Below are 25917 nucleotides of genomic sequence, written 5' to 3'. Positions count from 1 at the left end.
AATGAATTAAATTATCAACTAAATGAAATTAATATTGAATTAAGCTGAATTTAAACAAATTTTGAATTTATTTTATATCGTATTGAATTCCATTTACATTTCACTGAACTTCCTTACATAATTTATACTTTTACACACACACAGTTTTCAGGATAGTGAATAGATTGGCCGATCTCAAACGTAATCGTATAGTGAACAAAAGTAATCGTATCGCAGATAAGAAGTAATCGTTTAATAAAATCATTCGATAATTAATCGTATCGGTTATTAAAGAGAAGAAAAGTGCAATTAAAGTGAAAGGACACTAATGGCGCAGAGCGTAGACAGTGAAAATATTCCGAATAATTTAGTTGATTTTGAGGAAGAATTCAGTCCGGTGATGAGCATTAGCAAAATGAGTCAGCGTGAAATACGAAGGCTCACAATCTCTTCCACATTTCGGGACAGATTGAATGAGGTTTACGAGCAGAAAGCGAAACAAACTACGGATTCGGTAAAGGAAAATGATCGTGATAGCCGCGCGCGTAATAATAATGCAGAACAGGAGAGGCAAAGGATTCCTTCTCCGCCGCCGCCGCCGGTAATTCCACGTGAAAACGCAAATCACAGTGCAAATTTTGTTAGTAATCGCGAACAAATGAGATCGCTTGAAAAGTACACGGGTACTAAGAAAAAGATCTCCTCCGATAAATCACCGGTAAATCAAAAGCAAAATGGTGCTCCAGATTTGGATTTGAATTTTGATCCTGATGTGGTACTAGTCGAGGATGAAAATCATTCGGTTGAATTTCTTCCACCGGGATTTAACATAAAATCTCAATTTTCAAATCATGCTTTGTCAAATAACCCTTTATTTTTTAACCTTCCTAACAACACTTCACATAGCAGAAAATCACTTCCGGTTTCGCAATGGCCAATCAAGTATGCCGGTAATGACAATGGAATTGGTTTGAATCTGTTCCTTCGCAGAGTGGAATTTTTTGCTCACTCGGAGAAAATATCCAAAGAGGAATTGTTTGAATCAGCCCATTTTCTATTAGTTGGGCCTGCCCAAGATTGGTTTGTTGCAAAATGGCCGACCTTACGCAACAAAAACTGGGATTACTTTATACAAGCCTTGAGACACCAGTTCTTACCGAGCAACATTGATCACTATGTGAAAGTTCGCTCATTTTCAATGTTCCAGGCGAAATCTGAATTATTCTCGAACTTTTTAGTACGAATGGAACAGTTCTTTTTGTGCAGAACTACTCCAATGTCTGAAGAAGATAAATTTGATATAATGTGGCACACAATGAGGCCCATCTACCGAGACCGACTGGCCTTAGTAGACGTCAAGAACTTGCACACACTAGAACAACTGTGCACTAGGATTGATAACAACAATGAATCAATCATGAACAAATTTGTGCTTTCGTTTGAAAATCAAAAGATTAATGAAGTAAATTTCAATAGCAATCCCAACAATTCCAATGTCAGACCCCCAGTAACCAACAATAATCAAAATAATCAACAACGAATTCAGCAACCTAGTCAAAGCAATAGTAGAAACAATCAAAACAGCTCACAGCAAAATGCAAACCCACAGAACAATAGACCCAGAAACAACCCTAACTACAACAGTAACCAAAACTTTCAGCAGGAATACCAGCCGAATGAAGGATGGAGGGAATTGTCCTTAGAGGATATTTTGAGACACTACAAAGTTCCAGATCGAAGAATTTGTTTCAATTGCAGAAGATTTGGTCATCATTTCACAAAATGTTTCTCAAGGCGCAATGTATTTTGCTGCATATGTGGGCTTCCTGAGTTTCATTACGAGGAATGTCCATTTTGTGAGGCAAAAAACCAGAGAAGGGGAAATTAAAGGAGGTGATTTTCCCAACCTCAGAAATTCCTCCAGGTTTGAGTCAAAACACACAAACCACTGAAACATTTCAACAAATCATTTCGAAATTTGAGAAAAATACAGATTGTACCATCGAGGAACATGAACATGATCAGCCATGTAACTTTGCTGGTTATTTTCATCAAATTGAGACAATTTTTGTAAACTTGGATAATGATGCCAGATATTTTTTGAAATTTAGCGTTTTGGGATTTCAGTTGCACGGGTTATTGGACAGTGGAAGTAATGTGTCATTAGTTGGAGAACACTTTGGAAATTTAACCAGCTTTTTGCAAATTCAAGATCTGGACAAAGACATCAAAATTTCAACTGCCAGTGGGGAACCAATGCAAATCAATGGATTTGTGGACGTTCCATTTACAGTCAATCAAACAACAAGAATTTTGCCCTGTTTAGTTGTCCCTGAGCTTGGAACTCGTTGCATTTTAGGAATGGACTTTTTTAAACTTTTCAACATCAAGCTAACTTTTGATGACGTTGAAGGGATTGATAAATTTAATACTTGTAATGTGGAATCAAGTAATGAAATTCAGCCAGCTTCTCACATCCTCGATGCGGAAGAGACTGAATTACTAGAATCAGTGAAGAAAAGCTTCAAAGTATCAGAGCCTGGCACTCTAGAAGCTTGCAATGTTATGGAGCATAGCATTGAGCTCACTGATAGCAACGCAATTCATTTGAACCCCCATCCATGGTCTCCTACAATCCAAGAAAAAGTCAATGTTGAAATCAATCGTTTGTTAGACTTGGACATCATTGAACCGTCAAATTCTAACTGGGCGTTGCAAGTGGTACCAATTACCAAAGAAAATGGCGATATGAGGCTCTGCCTAGATGCTCGTAAACTTAATGCTAAAACTGTTAGAGATGCATATCCTCTAGCCAGCTCAATGAGAATTTTAAATAATTTAGGCAAGAATCGCTACTTTTCGGTTCTGGATCTGAAGGAATCTTTTCTGCAGGTTAAGCTTGCGGAAAGCTCAAAGAAATTCACGAGTTTTAAGATTATTGGCAGGGGTCTTTTTCAATACAAAAGGCTACCTTTTGGACTTATCAATAGCAGTGCTACTATGTCTCGGATCCTTGATAGAGTTCTAAAAGAAGGGCTCTACGAACCATTTATTTTTTCTTACCTCGACGATATAATCATCGCAACAAGAACCTTCAAAGATCACATTAAGTATCTTAAAATAGTCGCTGATTGCTTAAGAGAAGCTAACCTCTCTGTTAATTTGGCTAAGTGCAAATTCTGCCTGAAAAGAATAAAATATTTAGGTTTTATTCTTTCAGAGAACGGTTACCAGCCGAACCCTGAAAGAGTCACTGCGATCTCCAAGTTTGCTCGACCGCAAACTCCAAAGGAGATTCGCAGATTCTTAGGGATGGCGGGATACTACCGCAACTTCATCCCGAACTTTAGCGGTATATCGGCCCCTATCTCTGACTTGCTGAAAGGCAAGCCAAAGACGATTAGGTGGAATGATAAATCCGAACAGGCATTTATCAAACTGAAAGAATGTTTGATCTCGGAGCCAGTCTTAGCCAATCCCGACTGGACAAAAGAATTTACTATTCAAACCGACGCTAGTGATGTGGCAATAGCAGGCATACTAACGCAGGAGTTGGATGGTAAAGAGCACATTATTGCCTACTTCTCACGAAAGCTCAGTGCCTGTGAAAAGAAATATGGGCCCACCGACAAGGAAGGTTTAGCCGCTCTTGAAGCAATTGAGCATTTCAGATGTTACGTGGAAGGCTCACACTTTACATTAATAACTGATTGCTCTGCAGTAACATTCATCTGCAACTCAAAGTGGCGTCCGAGTTCGAGACTGTCACGATGGTCAATAAAATTGCAGGAATTTGATATGACCATCAAGCATAGGAAAGGGCGTGATAATGTGGTTTGTGATGCTCTGAGTCGAGCTGTGTGTGCTATCTTTGAAAATTCCACTTCAAAATGGTACAATGATTTGAAGAAGAAAGTCAGTGACACTCCAGAAAAGTATCAGAACTTTAAAATTGAAAACGGCGACTTATACAAGTTTGTCACTTCCAGATCTCATTTTGATATGGGCCGACTGGAATGGAAAGTGGTTGTACCACCTGACAAGATGGTGCAACTAGTTGAAGAGGAACATGCCAAACTAATGCATCTGGGGACAGAGAAAACCCTAGAGCGAATTAAACTAAAGTATTACTGGCCTAAGATGAAAACCGATGTTAAAAGGATTTTGTCTAAGTGCGGCACTTGCAAGCAGTCCAAACATTCGACTATTGCCACAATTCCTCCAATGGGAGAACAGAAGGATGCAACGCGTCCGTTCCAAATGATCGCTATGGACTACATTAGTGGTTTTGTTCGTAGTAAGTCAGGAAACAGTGACTTGTTAGTTTGTCTGGATGTGTTCACTAAATATGTTCGTTTGTTTCCTGTTAAGAAAATAAGTGTTGACAGTTTGACTCAGATAATTAAATGTGATTGGTTTTTAAAATTTGGTGTTCCACAAGTGTTAGTCTCAGATAATGCTGTAACGTTCCTAGCAAATAAGTTCCAAGATTTGTTGTCCAAATTTCATGTCCATCATTTTAAAAATGCTAGAAGACATTGTCAAAACAACCCGGTTGAACGTGTGAACCGAGTCATACTTGCTTGTATTCGTACATATTGCCAGAATGATCATCGCATCTGGGATTCTCAGATTCCTGAGATTGAGTTTGCTATCAATAACACCAAGCATTCGTCTACGGGATTTACACCCTTTTTTCTTGTGCACGGTTATGAGTCGACAGTTGATGGAAGGGACCATCTTCAAGATAGGCACACTTCTGATCCATCAACTGACCAATTCGTCGAGCAGAGGAGAATAGCTTTAGGTTCTGTCTATGAAGAGGTTATTAAAAACAACAAAAAACAGTTTGAGAAATACAAAAAAAATTACGATAGCAAACACAAGGGTTTACCACCCACTTTTAACATTGGTCAAAAAGTTTACAAAAATAATTTTAAAATTTCAAGTGCGGTTGACCACTATTCAGCCAAACTTGGTCCCGTTTATGTTCCGTGTAAAATAATTGCTAGAAGAGGAGCTACATCATATGAGCTGGAGGATGAGGAAGGAAGAAATATAGGTGTGTTTGCGGCGCAAGATTTGATTCCGGAATAAGTGAGATTTAGTATTAGATGCGTGAGAATGTCGTCGTGTTTACTTGAGTTTATTGTGAAAATTATGTTTGTGTAGCTAAGAGGATCGCGTGCGTTTGAATGATTAGAGATTTCGATTGCGTTTTGAATGTCCGAGGAAATGGTGATCACCGAGAGTTCGCGTAGATTAAGTGTAGAGTTCGTGTATAATCGAGAGTTCGCGTAGATTAAGTGTAGAATTCGTGTACAACCGAGAGATTGCGTAAGATTGAATAGGATTCGTGGCGTTTGAGTGTGTAACTTTGTGACTATCGAGCATTTGCGTACTAATAAATTCGAATGTAGATGAGACTTTCGATCGAGTAATCGCGTTACTCGATCGATACGCGTGAAAGTTCGTATGCGAGAATAAACGGATAAAATATCTGTCTTTGAGTATGTTGATTGAGAAGAAATAGTGTGAATCATGTGTAGATTTAGAATGTCTGGATAAGTAAGTGAAATTTTTGTTGAAGTTTTGTATGTCTGTAATTTTGATTAACTTCCTTTCTCCTAAATTTTGAGGCCCTTCAGCGAAGCAGAAAATTAGTTTTCAGTTGTCTGAGAAATGAGAAAAGATAAACCAAACGTAAACTAAATCTGTATGGCCACAACGAATAACCACGAATGATCACAGATCGGTTCCTGGTTGATGTGAGCCACTATTGTTCAAACTCAGATTGAGCTGAAATCGAGCCAGTAAAACAATAGCCTATCTGGTAAACAACCATCCACTGGCATATGAGATATCAATATTTTGCCCTGACAAGAATGTGCTTTGTGTGGATTAACTGATTACACTTGACGACACCTAACACGACTTTACTAGGTTGACAATTGTCGATCATGTGAGTGGATTGCTCATGGTAAGAAAGAACTGCTATATTGGGATGGTCTCCCATATTGCAGTCTGGTGTGGGGGTATTGTAACCTTCTCACAGCCAACGGCCTCGCGAGAGCTTCAATGTTGCTCCTAAAGTTGCCGTATTAAACGAAAGCATAGGTCCTTCTTACCATGTCAAATACACAACACGTACAACAATACAACAGAACACAATATCCACCGATGCCTGAATGAGATCCCCAACAAGGCCCCAAGCCACAAGCAGTAACATTGAAGGCAACACTCATATGGAGGAGCCGATAGAAAAAGTTCACGTTGATGCACAAAATATATTGATCTCCCGCCAACAAGCCCCATAAACCGGTATCAGAAACCCTCATGCAAGCCCCGCTTCTCTAAGATCTCACTCTCTACTGTTCATCTGCTCTTATCACCACCCTGCAATGATAAGAGAATACTGTCCCCACACATCAGCTCTGCAACACTGATCAGCAGTTGGATCGCACTCGATCACCAGTTCTCGGTTAACCGCAAAGCAGGCACAACGCGCGCGAATGTTTACACACGTTGAGGTGATAGTTAGCCTGACCGTAGAAGAACGTTTTGTGAACCGAACAGAATTTGTTTGCAAGTGAGATTTTGCAGTTGTGTTGTGGAAGTATGGTGATTCTGGCAGGCCTAGAGCAAGGTAAAAGTGATTGGCTTTTGTGGAGGAAAAACCTTGCTTATACTATTTTTGATTACATTATTCAGCCACACAAATTTCCACCATATCGTGCATGCAGCTCCAGAAAGGAGTAATGGAGTAGAGTGATGGAGTGTTTGAGATCGGTAAGGGCAAATTTCTGAACCAATTCCTAAAGTGTTGTGCGCATCTGGGGGAGAATCTAAGCACCAAATCATGTCTACTTATTAGGCCTTTTATTCACCAACAAACATGGGATAGCTGTGCCACTGGATCCTTGGCGCGATCGATTGGGAGCTCCAGTGCTGGAATAGCTGGTATGCGACCGGCAAATGAACTTCTGTCCACACAGGCGGGGCAACCAGTAGTCGTCGCGGGATACACGAGACACTGACGCCCACACACACACTAAACATAGGATTAGTAGTAGGTTAAGCAGTAAAAACGTAAGTACTAAATATACACCCTTTTTTCATTGCATGTAAAATTTATGCTTCTGCTTATTTACGGATTGACTCGATTACGCTTCATGACTGGTTCCACTAATCGAACCGATTTAAGGCTGGTGTAGGTACGTGGGCAATGGGGATCAGTACCGCCAGTTCCATCTTTCAACCTATTTTGTCTCCAATCTCATGCGACCTTCTTTGGGGAAGGTGACAAGCCTCTGAAGCCCCCTAAAATCCCTGTGAAACCTCCTGAAACGCATTGAAACGCCTTGAAACGCCCTAAAACGCTTTGAAACGCCTCTGATATTCCTTTTAAACCTCCGTGAATATTCACCCCCATTCTTGTTGAATCCAAAGCCCACTTGATTTTGCTGGCGTAAACGGGAATGCGAACGATTTACGTTCGAAAGTGGATTCGATCGTAAACAAGAATGATGGTGATAACCATTTGCATAATGGTTTTTGCCCAACACATCTCCTGCAGCGCTACAATAAAAAAAACCGTGGTCCTTCAGTAGATCGGTGAGTATGGTAGTGCCCCGGAAATTCCGGATTTCTTCAAGAGTTCTACTCGGGATTTCTCCCAGAATTTGTGTATACTTACCAGAGATTTCCTCTATAAATCTTCCTAGCATTTTCAGTAGTTTTGCATGGGTTCATCCCTGAATTTCTCTTGGAGATGATAGCGGTGTCGCTCCCAGGATCACTCACGGGATTTCTCCCAGAGTATATCCTAAAATTTCATCAAGTAATCTTGAGCTTTTTCCTATGATATTTAAAGGTTCTCGTGGGATTTCTCTTGAAATTCCACTAGAGGTTTCCTTCGAAACTCTTCTAGAACTTATCTTATAAGATACCTTCCAGTGGTATTCTCAGGATATCTCTTCAGAGCTTTTTAGAACTAATCCCGGGTTTTCTTCCAAGATTTCTACCAGGGTTCATAGATAGTTCCTTTTGTGAATTTTAATGTAATCATTGTTAATATTTCTCTTGGAGTTCTTCCCGCGATTTCTTTCTGTGGGGTTTTCAAGCTTTTTCTCGTAATGGTTTCCAATACTCCTGGCTGTGATCGTCTTGAGATTTCTCCCAGAGATTATTCCCGGAAAACTCTTAGTGTTCCAGTGTTCTTCCCAGAAACCCTACCGACTATGGACACGGGAAATTTTTGGGTGTCCGTTTAGGGATTTCTCTAATTAATACTTGGAGAGTTCTTGTACTGATTTTCCACGAGATTTTTTTTTCAGAATACACTGGAACCTCTTTTTTAGATTTAAGTATAGAAGCATTAAGTTAAAATATGCACATTAGGCCGGAAAACTCTCCTTTTGATCTTTTGTCACAGTGTTCGTTGGCTCGTCAAGGAGGAGGATGATAAATAATAAATGTATTTGATAAAAAAAAATATCCAATCAATTAGGCAAAATCGTTAAACTCTTCGGATTTGTTAAGACATTTTCAGAGCGACTTTAAAATTTCTTGAATTATTTATTTGTGTCCCGCCTCAAAATGTTGAATTCCGACCAAAATTTTCCGAGAGGGGGTCGGCATAAGGAAAAATCTGAAAATCAAAATTTGTGTCAGCCTTCATGAAAATTAAAAAAAAAATAGTGTTTTTAGTCTTGAGCTGGGGGTTCATTAATTTAAAAAGGGCATAAAAAGAGAGCATTTTATGCATAAATTAGGCCGGTACTTCAAATAAGGTAACTTAGTTCTCAAGGAAAGTTGTGTCCCTGGAGTTTTGGATGCTGCCAAAGGACTTTTTGGGGAGTTCCCAGGGAGAGGGCTCAAGCTAAAATTGTTGCATTCCAGGGGATTTCTGAGACCTACGGATCCACCTGATTCCTCTAAAACGCCCCTGGAAACCTCATGAAACCATTTGAGACCCATGAAACAACCTGAGACTCTCTAAACTCCCGAAACCCTCTGGGGCCGCCCCCCTTCAAATGTCCCTGAAAATTTTGTGGATGCTTCTGAAATCACCATCAACGTCTCTGAAAATCCCCTGGAATTCTTTCATACAAAGTTTCAATCTTGAAACTTCTTGAGAACCCCTGAACTCCCTCAAGTCACCCGTAGCCTCCTTCAAACTCCCCTAGAATATTTTTGTCCCTTGGAACCCTCAGAGCACCCTGAAAGTTTATGAAACGGACTGAATACACTAGTTTACAAAATAAAACGAAAGTCGTGAACTTCTGTCAACGACCAAAATTTTTGAAGCACAATTTAGTGCTGATTTCAAAACCGACCTTCAAAAAATTTTAAGTAGAACAGTTTTTGAGTTATAGCTCAATATCGAGCTTTACAACTTTTCAAAATATGTAATTTATTAAAATTCAAATATATTGCGTTTTGTTCAACCAATTTTAAATCTTTATCCATAAATTAAAAGCTGAATACAATACCATTCGATCATCTGAATACAGGTTTTGCGTCAGATTGATGAATTTCAAGATATTGGCGAGTTTTAGGGACGATCTCCTTAAATTTTAGCAAAATTCCCAAAATTTTTCAAAGAAATGTATTTTTTTCAATAAGAAAAAAACAATTTAAAAATTCTTTCTCGACGTGTATTTGACACATCATATGTAGGCGAGTTACAGTAAAAATTTCAGCTCAATCGGAGCATTGATTACGGAGAATGAGATGGTTGAAGTGAGCGACTTTGCTTAAAAATAGAACAAACATCGATTTCAAATCATCAACCTTGTATGGAAAGTCGAAAAAATTTCCGCTCTACTGTAATTTTTTTCCTTCTCGTTTTCGAACTCAGGGCATGATTCTACACCAAAAATGATCATCAGCTTACCGAGTTCAAAAATGCTGTAAACTAGTGATATTCATGGAACCCGCCCAAAACTATTTTCCAACCCTCTGAAACCACATGAAATCAACCAACCCCTCAAAAAAAAAAAAAAAAAAAACACCTCAGCTAACCATTATTGCTTCCCCTTAAGGTGATATGGGACACCATGTTCATTTTGCTATCTTCCGTCACTTTGACCATCATTACCCCCAAAACTTCGACGATGTAAATCTCTAGCTCCAGTGGATTGATATAACTGAAAACTGAACTGAAATTCAAAAGCCGATTGTTCATCATCACATGTAATGTATGTCAACGATCAATTTTTCAGCCCATTCCATGCAGTAGAACTCGAAATTCGCATCTTCAATACTTGAGAAGGATGATGGATGATTCTGATTATGCCCCGTATTTAAAGCATTAAGACCCGTTTGACCGCACATTTGCTTATCCTCTCCAAAGCCCTAGAAAATTCATTGAGAGAAATCTCTGGAAGAAGTGCTACAGGAATATTGCAAAAAAAAACAATAGAAAGTAGAAAGTAAAGTAGAAATCCCGGAAAGTGTTCTAAAAACTCCTGCAGAAATTCCAGAAGAAACTCTGGTAGAAACCCAGGAACAACTCTTGGAAGTCCGGGAAGGAACATCGAATATCCCGGAAAGAAATCTGGGAGCTCATCGGGAAAAACTGCAGGATGGAACTAGGGAGAGAAACTCCTGGGAAAATTCAAGGAGAAATCGCGGGAAGAATTCAGTAAGAAACTGCGTAAGAATTTGAAAAAATTATTGCCGAAAGAATCACGGAAAGATTTCCAAACTGAATGAACTCTGAATTGATTTTCAAGCACAGGTATCCCTAGACATTTTTTTAAAAAGAAATTACTGAAAACAGTTCTTGAGATCACAAGTTTTGGCCAGGAGTCTACTGGTATCCATCGGAACCCAAGTTTACTACTTTTTGTTCATACGACCCATTAACTTCTTCTTTTTGCCGTTTTTATGAAAGTTTACGTAGGTTGGATTGATCTAGTTGACTTCTAAACCAGAAATCTTCAAGGATTTTCTTTGGAAATTTCTCAAGGATTTTATTCAAGATTTTTCCGGAAATTTCACCAGGTTTGTTCCAAAGCTACATCCAGAAAGTGCTTCGAAAATCACAACAGCAAAGAAAATCCTTCAAAGACTCCTTCAGGAGTTCCTTTCAGGATTCCTTCAGAAGTTCCTTCTCCGAGGTATTTTTGAGATTTACGGTTTATTCAGCAAAGGAGCAAACAAATCTAGATTGATCCTGTAATTCCGACCGGGATTCCTCGAGGAGCTTCTTCCAGGATTTCTGCAGGAAATTATTACAAGATTCTCCAAGAGTGCCTATAGAAATTCCTCCAAAAGTTTCGTGTGGGATTCCTCCTGGAAGTTCTGCCGAGATTCTTTGTAGGGTCTTCCGGGAGATCCTTTTTCGATTCCTCAAAAACTTTTCCTTTTGAAATTTCTCCAGCAGATTCTTCAAAGAATCCTGCAGGATCTTCTAGGGGTTCCCTAGTTTTTGTTTTTTCTGGCATAAATATTTTTTTCTGGGATTGCTTTCAAAATATCTTTTACGGATTTCACAAGAAGTTCTCTAGAAGATCCTTCCGGAATTCCTACAGAATCAGGAGTTCCTTCAGGGATTGCTCCAATAGTTTCTTCCGGGATGTTTCTAAGAATTCCTTCAGGTATACTGCAACAAATTCATCATGAGTTTCTTCCGATGATTTCTTCAGAAGTTCTTTTTGGAGGTTGCTTTAGAAGTTTCTTCCTATATTCCGGGGTTATTCAATAAGAATAAAAAAATCTGGTACTCACAAAGTAAATCCTTCCGGGGTTCCTCAAGGTGTGCTTTGTAAAGAATGATTCAAAGTTTCTTCCAGGACTTCTTCAAAACTTCCATCTGGATTTCAATAGAACTTCCAGAAGAGAGATTCTCCAGATTCCTCCAGGAGTTCCGTCCGTGATTTCTCCAGGACTTCCATTCGGGATTGCAGAAACTCATACCGCAGTTCTTCCAGATATTCCTTCCCATGTTTTCCAAAACTTTCTTCCGGGATTTCTCTGGCAACTTCTCTCGAGAGTCTTCCAGGTATTCCGTTCGGGTTGCTACCTAAAAATATTTCCTGGATTCCAGTAAATTCTACCGTGTTTCCTCCAGAAGCTTACTTCAGGGACTCTACCAAGATTTATGTACCGGATTCCTCCACGAGGTCCTTTCGGGATTCTTCCAAGAGTTCAGGCCGGGATTTGTGCAGGAATTTCATTCGGGGTTCGTCCAGGAATTCCCTCTGAGATTTCTTCGGCAATGCCTCTCAAGGATTTCATCCGGGACCCTTCCAAAAGTTATTTCCTAGATTCCAGGCGATTCCCCCAAAAAAATCCTTTCCAAATTCATCCAGGAGTTCTTTCTAGAACTCTTCCAGAAATTTCTTCAAGGATACTTCAAGACTTCTATCTTGAATTCCTCCAGGGGATCCTTTCGGGATTATTCCAATAGTCTCGTCACGATTCTTGAAATTCCGTCACAAATTTCTCTATAATTGTTTATCGGGATGCCTTCCGGGATTCTTCCAGAAATTCTTTCCGCGGTGTTTCCGGAAACTCCTTTCGAGATTCTTCCAGCAGTTTCTTTCTGGTATCCTATAAATAATCCTCTGGGATTGCTCCAGAAGTTCCTTCCGGGATTCCTCTGGAAATTTCTTGAAACATTGCTTCCAGGAATCTTTTAGGAATTCTTCCCGGAATTCTTGTAAGAGTTCTTCCGTGATTCTTCCAAAAGCTATTGCCAGGATTCTACAAATTCCTTCCGCAATTCGTCCAGATTTTTTTGCCGGATTCCTGAAGAAAATCCTCTTCGAATTTCTTCCAACATTCCTCCAAGAGTTCTTTCTAGAATTCATCCAGAAATGTCTTCCTGGACTCATCCAAGAATTATTTCAGGGAATCCCCCAATAATTCTTTCTAGGATATCGCCAGGAATTTCGTCCAATATTTTTTCCAGAATTTCATTCCGGGATTCTTAGAAAAAAAAATCTTCAGGGTTTGCTTCAGAAATTTCTTCCGGAATTCCCCTAAGAATTATTTTTGAGATTTATTTGAAAAATTGCTTTCTGGAATCCTCGTGGGCCTTCCGGGATTTTTGTAACCATTTCTTTCGGGATTCCTCCAGGAATTTATTATTGGATTCCTTCTGTGATTTCTCCAAAAAAATATTCTCTGATTTCTCCGATTTCCTTCAGGAATTCCTTCCAGAAGTTCCTTCTAGAATTCTTACATAAGTTTGCTCTGAAATTCCTCCAGGGATTCCTTCCGGGATTCTAGCAAGACTTTCAAGATTTATACAGGATTCTTCCAAGAAATCCTTCTGGGATTGCTCTAAAAATGTCAGGATTCCAACAGGATTTCTTTCAGAAGTTTTCCCAAAGTTTATGAATATCTCAAAAAATTCTTCCAGAAGTTTTCATAACTTTCTCCAGGTAGTTCTCATTGGATTCACATAGGTGTTCCAGATGAAATTCTTGAATCAAGCCCGGAAGGAACTTCCGGAGAAATCCATGGTGGAATTTCTGGAGGAATCTAAAAAATAACTCCTGTAGGTATCCCAGAAGAAATTCCTGGAGTAATCCCGAAAGGAATTCACGGAGAAATCTTAAAAGTGACTCCTGTTCAATTTCACTCGAATCTACGGTACCGCAGCGGTATAGTTCAAATGCCAGGACGTGCGTCTCATTGCTGTCAACAAGAGGACGAATCGACACAGAACCCGGCAAGATTTCCTTCTCTTCTACGGTGATAGGTATGTACCTACCTACCTACGTAGCTATTTAGAGCTAGAAATGATGGCTCCGAGGCGTGACTCTTGCGCTCAATGTTCGCCTTTGGTGATGATGCGTGTGCTCCTAGGCTGACATTCCGTTCCTTCCGACAACGGAAAGGAAAGCACCTCTCTCAGTAGGAAGAACGAACCTGACACCATACACACATAGCTATAGGTACGGTACAGTCAGTCAGTCGGTCTGATTGATATGATAACAACTTCAATTGCTTTTGCCACCCTCTTTTAAACACATCCCATAAATGTTGTTCCCGTTGTTCTACCACCACTGCTAACCGAACTTGAGAGCCATCGTCGTCAGCCGCGTGGCCTCAGTTGGCTCTTAGCACAACAAGTTCCGAGGATCTTGGAAGAAAGTGACACCCGCTCTTTCTCTGTGCCTTGAGGACTTTTCCGTGCTTTCCTTCCAGTTCACACACATGTGTAACGTGTGCACTGCACAGTGCGTGAAAACTTATTGTTATTTACACTGTTGAAAATGCTTTGACATCCATGTGCACAACAGAACATGTGCTCAACATGTGCTGTTGTGCACATGGATGTCAAAGCATTTTCAACAGTGTAATTTCCCACATGGCTTGGTCAGCCAAAGCAAAATCAAGAAATTGACATTTATTGTTATTTGTTAAAAATTGTGATTGTTTAATTAATAAAAAATAGAAATTCATATATTTTAACTTGACAGCAGAAAACTGGCAGCACTGTTTTATTCTATGCACAAAAGTACTTCAAAAACGTAACCACCAGCTCGAGCTTAAAATTTATGTAAACCTGTGTAGTGTGTATCTTTAACAGGCTATGTCTAAAACGTAGGCTGGACACAATTCTGAACAACTTTTCATGAGCTTCCGACCACTGTGCGCATTGGTTGCCAGAGAGTGGGTGCTTTGGAGTCCAAGAAAGTGTTGCGTGATGCTGATATATCGACACTGACTACCTCACTCCTATAGGTATAGCTAGCGAAGGTACCGCTGCTGGTTCTTGCGAAGGAGTGTCGTCATCCTGTGTGCCATGATGCCCTCTCACGCGCGATAACATCGCACCACACCAAGAGCGAGTTTCATGTGGACTCGTGGTCCATGGCGCGACGGTGGAGCGGAATAAGAATAAATTTTTGAAATAAATATATTTTTTCCACGGGTGCCTGGTTATTGTTATTTTCCAGTTGCCCGCTGAAGCTGGGGAGGGCAGGGCACACACAACACAGTTGGTTGGTTCGTAATGATGATAAACGTTTCGATTCACTCCTCGTGAAGTTGATGAATTTACGTCCGTGGTGATGATAGGGAACACCAGAGAGAGGTGTAGATGATGATGGGAAAGGAAACCTAAGCGGATTCAGAGCAGTAAATGTGACAAATATTGGATGCGAGCTCTGTGTAATGGAAGAAGTTGGGAGGCCATCGGTGTGAGCAGATGGGGCCACATTAGTTATGTTCTTCAGAAACTCCATCAGGGAGTTCCCGAGGAATTTCCTCATGGATTCCATGAGGAATTCTCTCGAGGATTTCTTCAGGAATTCCTCCAGCGATTGTTCCAAGCACTCTCTCAGGGATTCCCCCAGGACTTCCTTCGGAGAATGCTTCAGGAATTCTCTCAAAAATTCTCGAGTTAATTCTTCTGGCATCTTTCTGGAAGGAATCCTGGAGGGAATTCCTGGAGAAATCCCGTAGGGAATTCCTGGAGGAATCCCGCAGGGAACTCCTGGAGGAATCCCGCAGGGAATTCCTGGAGGAATCCCGCAGGGAATTCCTAGAGGAATCCCGCAGGGAATTCCTGGAGGAATCCCGCAGGGAATTCCTGGAGGAATCTCGCAGGGAATTCTTGGAGCAATCCCGCAGGGAATTCCTGGAGCAATCCCGCAGGGAATTCTTGAAGCAATCCCGCAGGGAATTGCTGGAGCAATCCCGCAGGGAATTCCTGGAGCAATCCCGCAGGGAATTCCTGGAGCAATCCCGCAGGGAATTCCTGGAGGAATCCCGCAGGGAATTCCTGGAGCAATCCCGCAGGGAATTCATGGAGAAATACCGCAGGGAATTCCTGAAGGAATCCCGGACGGGAATTCCTGGAGCAATCCCGAAGGGAATTCCCGGAGGAATCCCAAAGGGAATCCCTGGAAGAATTCCGCAGGAATCCCGCAGGGAATTCCTGGAGCAATCCCGCAGGGAATTCCTGGAGCAATCCCGCAGGGAATTCCTGGAGCAATCCCGCAGGGAATTCCTGGAGGAATCCCGCAGGGAATTCCTGGAGCAATCCCGCAGGGAATTCATGGAGAAATACCGCAGGGAATTCCTGAAGGAATCCCGGACGGGAATTCCTGGAGCAATCCCGAAGGGAATTCCTGGAGGAATCCCAAAGGGAATCCCTGGAAGAATTCCGCAGGAATCCCGCAGGGAATTCCTGGAGGAATCCCGCAGGGAATTTCTGGAGGAATCCCGCAGGGAATTCCTGGAGGAATCCCACAGGGAATTCCTGGAGGAATCCCGCAGGGAATTCCTGGAGGAATCCCGCAGGGAATTCCTGGAGGAATCCCGCAGGGAATTCCTGGAGGAATCCCGCAGGGAATTCCTGGAGGAATCCCGCAGGGAATTCCTGGAGGAATCCCGCAGGGAATTCCTGGAGGAATCCCGCAGGGAATTCCTGGAGGAATCCCGCAGGGAATTCCTGGAGGAATCCCGCAGGGAATTCCTGGAGGAATCCCGCAGGGAATTCCTGGAGGAATCCCGCAGGGAATTCCTGGAGGAATCCCGCAGGGAATTCCTGGAGGAATCCCGCAGGGAATTCCTGGAGGAATCCCGCAGGGAATTCCTGGAGGAATCCCGCAGGGAATTCCTGGAGGAATCCCGCAGGGAATTCCTGGAGGAATCCCGCAGGGAATTCCTGGAGGAATCCCGCAGGGAATTCCTGGAGGAATCCCGCAGGGAATTCCTGGAGGAATCCCGCAGGGAATTCCTCGAGGAATCCCGCAGGGAATTCCTGGAGGAATCCCGCAGGGAATTCCTGGAGGAATCCCGCAGGGAATTCCTGGAGGAATCCCGCAGGGAATTCCTGGAGGAATCCCGCAGGGAATTCCTGGAGGAATCCCGCAGGGAATTCCTGGAGGAATCCCGCAGGGAATTCCTGGAGGAATCCCGCAGGGAATTCCTGGAGGAATCCCGCAGGGAATTCCTGGAGGAATCCCGCAGGGAATTCCTGGAGGAATCCCGCAGGGAATTCCTGGAGGAATCCCGCAGGGAATTCCTGGAGGAATCCCGCAGGGAATTCCTGGAGGAATCCCGCAGGGAATTCCTGGAGGAATCCCGCAGGGAATTCCTGGAGGAATCCCGCAGGGAATTCCTGGAGGAATCCCGCAGGGAATTCCTGGAGGAATCCCGCAGGGAATTCCTGGAGGAATCCCGCAGGGAATTCCTGGAGGAATCCCGCAGGGAATTCCTGGAGGAATCCCGCAGGGAATTCCTGGAGGAATCCCGCAGGGAATTCCTGGAGGAATCCCGCAGGGAATTCCTGGAGGAATCCCGCAGGGAATTCCTGGAGGAATCCCGCAGGGAATTCCTGGAGGAATCCCGCAGGGAATTCCTGGAGGAATCCCGCAGGGAATTCCTGGAGGAATCCCGCAGGGAATTCCTGGAGGAATCCCGCAGGGAATTCCTGGAGGAATCCCGCAGGGAATTCCTGGAGGAATCCCGGACGGGAATTCCTGGAGGAATCCCGGACGGGAATTCCTGGAGGAATCCCGCAGGGAATTCCTGGAGGAATCCCGCAGGGAATTCCTGGAGGAATCCCGCAGGGAATTCCTGGAGCAATCCCGCAGGGAATTCCTGGAAGAATCCCGCAGGGAATTCCTGGAGGAATCCCGCAGGGAATTCCTGGAGCAATCCCGCAGGGAATTCCTGGAGGAATCCCGCAGGGAATTCCTGGAGGAATCCCGCAGGGAATTCCTGGAGAAATCCCGCAGGGAATTCCTGGAGAAATCCCGCAGGGAATTCCTGGAGAAATCCCGCAGGGAATTCCTGGAGAAATCCCGCAGGGAATTCCTGGAGGAATCCCGCAGGGAATTCCTGGAGGAATCCCGCAGGGAATTCCTGGAGGAATCCCGCAGGGAATTCCTGGAGGAATCCCGCAGGGAATTCCTGGAGGAATCCCGCAGGGAATTCCTGGAGGAATCCCGCAGGGAATTCCTGGAGGAATCCCGCAGGGAATTCCTGGAGGAATCCCGCACGGAATTCCTGGAGGAATCCCGCAGGGAATTTCTGGAGGAATCCCGCAGGGAATTCCTGGAGGAATCCCGCAGGGAATTCCTGGAGGAATCCCGCAGGGAATTCCTGGAGAAATCCCGCAGGGAATTCCTGGAGAAATCCCGCAGGGAATTCCTGGAGAAATCCCGCAGGGAATTCCTGGAGGAATCCCGCAGGGAATTCCTGGAGGAATCCCGCAGGGAATTCCTGGAGGAATCCCGCAGGGAATTCCTGGAGCAATCCCGCAGGGAATTCCTGGAGGAATCCCGCAGGGAATTCCTGGAGGAATCCCGCAGGGAATTCCTGGAGGAATCCCGCAGGGAATTCCTGGAGGAATCCCGCAGGGAATTCCTGGAGGAATCCCGCAGGGAATTCCTGGAGGAATCCCGCAGGGAATTCCTGGAGGAATCCCGCAGGGAATTCCTGGAGGAATCCCGCAGGGAATTCCTGGAGGAATCCCGCAGGGAATTCCTGGAAGAATCCCGCAGGGAATTCCTGGAGGAATCCCGCATTGAATTCCTGGAGGAATCCCGCAGGGAATTCCTGGAGGAATCCCGCAGGGAATTCCTGGAGGAATCCCGCATTGAATTCCTGGAGCAATCCCGCAGGGAATTCCTGGAGGAATCCCGCAGGGAATTCCTGGAGGAATCCCGCAGGGAATTCCTGGAGGAATCCCGCAGGGAATTCCTGGAGGAATCCCGCAGGGAATTCCTGGAGGAATCCCGCAGGGAATTCCTGGAGGAATCCCGCAGGGAATTCCTGGAGGAATCCCGCAGGGAATTCCTGGAGCAATCCCGCAGGGAATTCCTGGAGGAATCCCGCAGGGAATTCCTGGAGGAATCCCGCAGGGAATTCCTGGAGAAATCCCGCAGGGAATTCCTGGAGGAATCCCGCAGGGAATTCCTGGAGAAATCCCGCAGGGAATTCCTGGAGGAATCCCGCAGGGAATTTCTGGAGGAATCCCGCAGGGAATTTCTGGAGGAATCCCGCAGGGAATTCCTGGAGGAATCCCGCAGGGAATTCCTGGAGGAATCCCGCAGGGAATTCCTGGAGGAATCCCGCAGGGAATTCCTGGAGGAATCCCGCAGGGAATTCCTGGAGGAATCCCGCAGGGAATTCCTGGAGGAATCCCGCAGGGAATTCCTGGAGGAATCCCGCAGGGAATTCCTGGAGGAATCCCGCAGGGAATTCCTGGAGGAATCCCGCAGGGAATTCCTGGAGGAATCCCGCAGGGAATTCCTGGAGGAATCCCGCAGGGAATTCCTGGAGGAATCCCGCAGGGAATTCCTGGAGGAATCCCGCAGGGAATTCCTGGAGGAATCCCGCAGGGAATTCCTGGAGGAATCCCGCAGGGAATTCCTGGAGCAATCCCGCAGGGAATTCCTGGAGCAATCCCGCAGGGAATTCCTGGAGCAATCCCGCAGGGAATTCCTGGAGAAATCCTGCAGGGAATTCCTGGAGGAATCCCGCAGGGAATTCCTGGAGAAATCCCGCAGGGAATTCCTGGAGATATCCTGCTGGGAATTCCTGGAGAAATCCTGCAGGGAATTCCTGGAGGAATCCCGCATTGAATTCCTGGAGGAATCCCGCAGGGAATTCCTGGAGGAATCCCGCAGGGAATTCCTGGAGGAATCCCGCAGGGAATTCCTGGAGGAATCCCGCAGGGAATTCCTGGAGCAATCCCGCAGGGAATTCCTGGAGGAATCCCGCAGGGAATTCCTGGAGCAATCCCGCAGGAAATTCCTGGAGGAATCCCGCAGGGAATTCCTGGAGAAATCCTGCAGGGAATTCCTGGAGGAATCCCGCATTGAATTCCTGGAGGAATCCCGCAGGGAATTCCTGGAGGAATCCCGCAGGGAATTCCTGGAGGAATCCCGCAGGGAATTCCTGGAGGAATCCCGCAGGGAATTCCTGGAGGAATCCCGCAGGGAATTCCTGGAGGAATCCCGCAGGGAATTTCTGGAGGAATCCCGCAGGGAATTCCTGGAGGAATTCAGCAAATCATTCTTAAAAAAAAAAGAATCCTGGAGGGAATTCCTGGAGGAATCCCGCAAGGAATTCCTGGAGGAATCCCGCAGGGAGTTCCAGAGAGATGCCAGAAGAATTAACTTGAGAATTTTTGAGAGAATTCCTGAAGCATTCTCCGAAGGAAGTCCTGGGGGAATCCCTGAGAGAATGCTTGGAACAATCGCTGAAAGAATTCCTGAAGAAATCCTCGAGAGAATTCCTCAGGGAATCCATGAGGAAATTCCTCGGGAACTCCCTGACGGAGTTTCTGAAGAACAGAACTAATGTGGCCCCATCGGCTCACACTGATGGCCTCCCAACTTCTTCCATTACACAGAGCTCGCATCCAATATTTGTCACATTCACTGCTCTGAATCCGCTTAGGTTTCCTTTCCCATCATCATCTACACCTCTCTCTGGTGTTCCCTATCATCGCCACGGACGTAAATTCATCAACTTCACGAGGAGTGAATCGAAACGTTTATCATCATTACGAACCAACCAACTGTGTTGTGTGTACCCTACCCTCCCCAGCTTCAGCCCTCCGGGATTCCTCCAGGAATTCCCGTCCGGGATTCCTCCAGAAATTCCCGTCCGGGATTCCTCCAGGAATTCCCTGCGGGATTCCTCCAGGAATTCCCGTCCGGGTTTCCTCCAGGAATTCCCGTCCGGGATTCGTCCAGGAATTCCCGTCCGGGATTCCTCCAGGAATTCCCGTCCGGGATTCCTCCAGGAATTCCCGTCCGGGATTCCTCCAGGAATTCCCGTCCGGGATTCCTCCAGGAATTCCCGTCCGGGATTCCTCCAGGAATTCCCGTCCGGGATTCCTCCAGGAATTCCCGTCCGGGATTCCTCCAGGGATTCCCGTCCGGGATTCTTCCAGGAATTCCCGTTCGGGATTCGTCCAGGAATTCCCGTCCGGGATTCGTCCAGGAATTCCCGTCCGGGATTCCTCCAGGAATTCCCGTCCGGGATTCCTCCAGGAATTCCCGTCCGGGATTCCTCCAGGAATTCCCGTCCGGGATTCCTCCAGGAATTCCCTGCGGGATTCCTCCAGGAATTCCCTGCGGGATTCCTCCAGGAATTCCCTGCGGGATTCCTCCAGGAATTCCCTGCGGGATTCCTCCAGGAATTCCCTGCGGGATTCCTCCAGGAATTCCCTGCGGGATTCCTCCAGGAATTCCCTGCGGGATTCCTCCAGGAATTTCCTGCGGGATTCTTCCAGGAATTTCCTGCGGGATTCCTCCAGGAATTTCCTGCGGGATTCCTCCAGGAATTTCCTGCGGGATTCCTCCAGGAATTTCCTGCGGGATTCCTCCAGGAATTCCCTGCGGGATTCCTCCAGGAATTCCCTGCGGGATTCCTCCAGGAATTCCCTGCGGGATTCCTCCAGGAATTCCCTGCGGGATTCCTCCAGGAATTCCCTGCGGGATTCCTCCAGGAATTCTCTGCGGGATTCCTCCAGGAATTCCCTGCGGGATTCCTCCAGGAATTCCCTGCGGGATTGCTCCAGAAATTCCCTGCGGGATTCCTCCAGGAATTCTCTGCGGGATTCCTCCAGGAATTCTCTGCGGGATTCCTCCACGAATTCCCTACGGGATTCCTCCAGGAATAGCTTCAGAGATCGCAGTTATTTTCTCAGGAATTCCTTCAGGGATCCCATCTGGGATTCCTTACCCTTTCGACTACTCACATCACTGTACCCACAAAGCAATAAAATATCACTGCGTGCGTTGTTCGTGATAACAAAATTGACTAGCCCCGACACGCACGCACGGACGACCATTTCCCGAGAAGAAAACGAGAAAATAATGGAACCATTTGTGATTCTCATTTCACCGAGGCAATACTATTCTTGTTGATGCATATGCCTTCGGACAGCCAGGAGGTATGGTGGTGGGGTCGAGTGAGCATAATTGAACTATCGCTGTCCGTCGTTGGCAGAAACGATGAGAAAGCTTACAAAGTGTACCATTTAATGCTGTCACGTTCGCTTACAACCACCTATCCACCACCCACGATGTGCATGCTACATGTAGCTAGTGGTGGTAATCTAGTTCAGCAGATTTTCCGGAGCCCGGAAAACGGTGGCTGTGTGATAAGCCTCGGGCTTAGTGGGAGCGCACCATAGCATAGGTGGGTACCAACCCGATCGCATCAGTCAGTCATCCAGCCAGAAAGCCGGGCAACCATGCCATGATTGCAATCATATCCTTTTTCACTCAAAAGCAGGAAAAATTACTTTCCTCGAAAATGCTAGCCGGGCCACAGCCGGCAGTAGTGGTACGTTGAGAAGGTAATGCCTCCATCAATCCTTCCCATCAGCTGTTTCCGTTGAGGTACAGTGACTCAATGATGGATTTGTACAGGGTAGTTTTTACTGCAGTTCCTTGAGAACGGATTCTTGGAAATCTATATGGATGAGTTCTTGGAGAAATACTTTGAAGAAATCAGTAACAAATTTTAAAAAAGACGTATGATCAATGCTACACCATTGATTATACAGGGGATAGACAAAATGATCAGGACAGGCAAAATTTTCACTTTTCAAAAAATGTTCAGCAAGCTGTAACTTTTCGAAAAGTGCATCAAATTTTCTCAAATTTTTACTGTACTAACTTGATGATTTTGTGGCTATATCGGTCTCTTTCTACTCATAGTATAAGGGAGTAGAGATCAAAGTGGATAATGAAATGATAGATATGATAGAATTCACTAGGTAGCGAACAAGTGTGAAAATTTATAGAAGGTGAAATTAGGCAAGTAGGCCATGTATTGAACGAATACATCGAATGCGTGAAACTTCTGCCGTGCGACCTGTGCTTTTAAACAGATCGGCTTGGTTGGTAGTTCATACCATCTTACCAAGACTGGCAAAAGTTTCAGGCACCCGACTGCCTATGTATTGTTCTGTTTTCATCACAAATTCTATCGATCGGTAGCTTTTTCGGAATTCGCACTCCGTTCATAGAGGTATGTCTATATCGCGGCGTGTTCTTCCTATTAGCTTTTTCGATCTTATAGGATAGAACACTTTTCTTTTTAAGCCAAACTTTTTATATCATATTCTTGTTTATCGACCGTATTATATTATTAACTTGATGATTTTGTGGCTATATCGGTCTCTTTCTACTCATAGTATAAGGGAGTAGATATCATATCTATCATTTCATTATCCACTTTGATCTTGTTGAAAGAGACCGATATAGCCACAAAATCATCAAGTTAATAATAGAATACGGTCGATAAACAAGAATATTTTTACTGTACGTTCATCAACTAGTTGTGTATCAGTGGTCCAAATTTGGGAAAGATCGAGCCATTTTCCACAAAGTTATAAAAAATCTTGAAAAAGGTAAGTTTATCCGATGGTCGAATTTGAGCTGTTATATCTGCGAATTCAATGAATCGATGATCATTCATGACTTATATAATGAACTCTGGAAAACATTTGACTTAACTTGCAATTTTTAGCAAGAGAAAAAGTTATAGCGATTTTATTTTTTTCACGATTTATTAGTAAATTGGTCTATTTTTAATATGTATTCCATTACTTTTTGAATTTATTGGCGACCATGTTGTTACTTTCCCTCAAAACACATTTATGTAAAAGTCAATTAGAGGGAAATTAAATGAACTATAATTTGCATCTTGAATTTTGAAACGATGTTGATGTTTTTGATAATTTGGTGTTGTATTAGAAAAATAAATCTAATCGTTATAATTTTCTTCCGTGTTAAGAATTTTAAGTTAAGTCAAAGGTTTTTCATAGCTCATTATACAAGTCATAAAAAGTCAAGATTTCATTGCATTCGGTTCATTGAATCCGGAGATATAACAGCTCAAAGTTGGCTATCGGATAATTTTACCTTTTTCAAGAATCTTTATAACTCCGTGAAGAATGGCTCGATCTTTCCCAAATTTGCATCACTGATACACAACTAGTTGATGAACTTACAGTAAAAATTTGAGAATATTTGATGCACTTTTCGAAAAGTTACAGCCAGTTGAACATTTTTTGAAAAGTGAAAATTTTGCCTGTCCCGATTATTTTGTCTATCCCCTGTACGTCGTTTTCAAAATTTGTTACTGAAATATTAAAGAAATCATCGTAGAAACTTCTGCGGAAATTACTAGAAAATAAGGTGAAGTTCGATGTTATATTTCCGGAAGTTTTTCAAGGGAGTTTTTTGGGAGTTCCTTGAAGATCACCTGACTGAATTTATACGTAACTTTCATGGATTTTGTAAACACATTTAAATGAATTTCTTCAAATCATTTATTGGATTTTATATCTACATTTTTATGAGATAATTTTGAAGCATTTCTGTCAGAGATCGTAGCGTAGCAGGCTGTGCGCGCGAGCGGCTCCATTTTCAAAACCATCTCGTGTATTATTTGCTGCGCGTTGTTTTAAGTATGGCCGGCCGAATTGAGAAACGGCTGGTACCGGAATGCGCCCTCAATTTCGCGTGATTCCCGTATAGTTTTTGGTGATATAGTGGTTGGATGGCCGGAAGATGCAAATAGAAGGCAACAATTTTGTCTCGAGAGTACTGCAATTTGTATAATTTGGCATATCGGTTTGGTGTCTAAACGCTTACCAAACGTTTCCCCCTCCACTAACAACACCCAAATTCCCGTGACACCTATAGTCCTAAGAGGACGTAGAGGTCCCTAAATACCTCTCTTTATTTAGTGTCGGGTATGTCCATCACTGCGACCATTTTTTTGATCTAGTTTGATAACTCTTTTTTAGGTGTCCAACTAATTTTCTTTTCCCATTCCTCAGCTGTCGTAAGGACGTGTCCCGGCCACTTTCGACCTTTGGAGGATTGCGTCAATCTTGCCATAGAGTCAGTGATTAGCCCCAATACTCTGTGCTCCAGTAACGGACATGGACATAATTTTTTTTATTGATTCTCTTGTGTCAGAACGGTGTAACACGCTAAACATAATTTACACCTATTATAAATTACGTGGAAAAAAATACTTGGTAATGAATATTATTGGGTTCTTCTTATTCTTATGTATGACTCAACGTTCCCACTGGAGTTCGGCCTGCTTTTCTTTAAGTTAGTGTTCTTTGAGCACTTCCATAGTTATTAATTGAAGGGCTTTCTTTGCCTGCCTTTGCATCATCAATTTGTATATTGTGAGTCAAGGACAATTCCAACTAACAATCACTCATTTTACAGCCACCTTTACAACGAATTAAATCAGCGTGATGCTGAATAACATTTGGATAATTTTCAGGCACAACGTTTGTTCGGGTTTTGTTTACACAAATTTGGAGAAACTATAAAGCATAGCGTTGTGTACCAGCTGAACTGTTTGTTGTTAAATCGTTCTACAGCTATATAGTAAAGCTGTTATTCAGCTTTAGCAAAAGTGATTTAACATCAATGAAATGCATTTTTTTCAATTTCCACGAGAGTTTATGATTGGCACTTATGCTGTGAACAACTTTTGTGAAATAATACACATACATTTACCTAAATCAATATTTGAACTCGAGACCCCTCCATATTTGAGCCATCATAGAGATGATGAATTGATGTGCTCAAATCAAAACATAAACTTTCCGTGGTTTGATAATGATCACACATCGACTCCTATTCGGCAGTGCTGAATTTGCACAGAACTATGGTTTACAACTGGACAACATATTACTTCAGCTGCTGTTTAGTAAACAACACATGTTTTTCATCCTGTACTCTGAGTCGAAGTATGATGAAACGAAAGCGCTTATTTGACTTGTGAAAAACACATTATAAAGATACATGTGTTAATTTTTACATGAACCTAACAAGGAGCAGAAAAAAGTCTTGCCAAACTATTTTGTAAAGGAATTAGTGGAAGCCGAATAAAAATCTTTTTAAATGCTTGAAAAGTGTTTAATACCGATACGAAAGGTTGAACATGGAATACTTTTTCAAT

Source organism: Aedes albopictus, chromosome 3 (assembly GCF_035046485.1).
Source record: "Aedes albopictus strain Foshan chromosome 3, AalbF5, whole genome shotgun sequence".
Lineage (NCBI taxonomy): Eukaryota > Metazoa > Arthropoda > Insecta > Diptera > Culicidae > Aedes > Aedes albopictus.
This window is presented reverse-complemented; position numbering follows the sequence as displayed.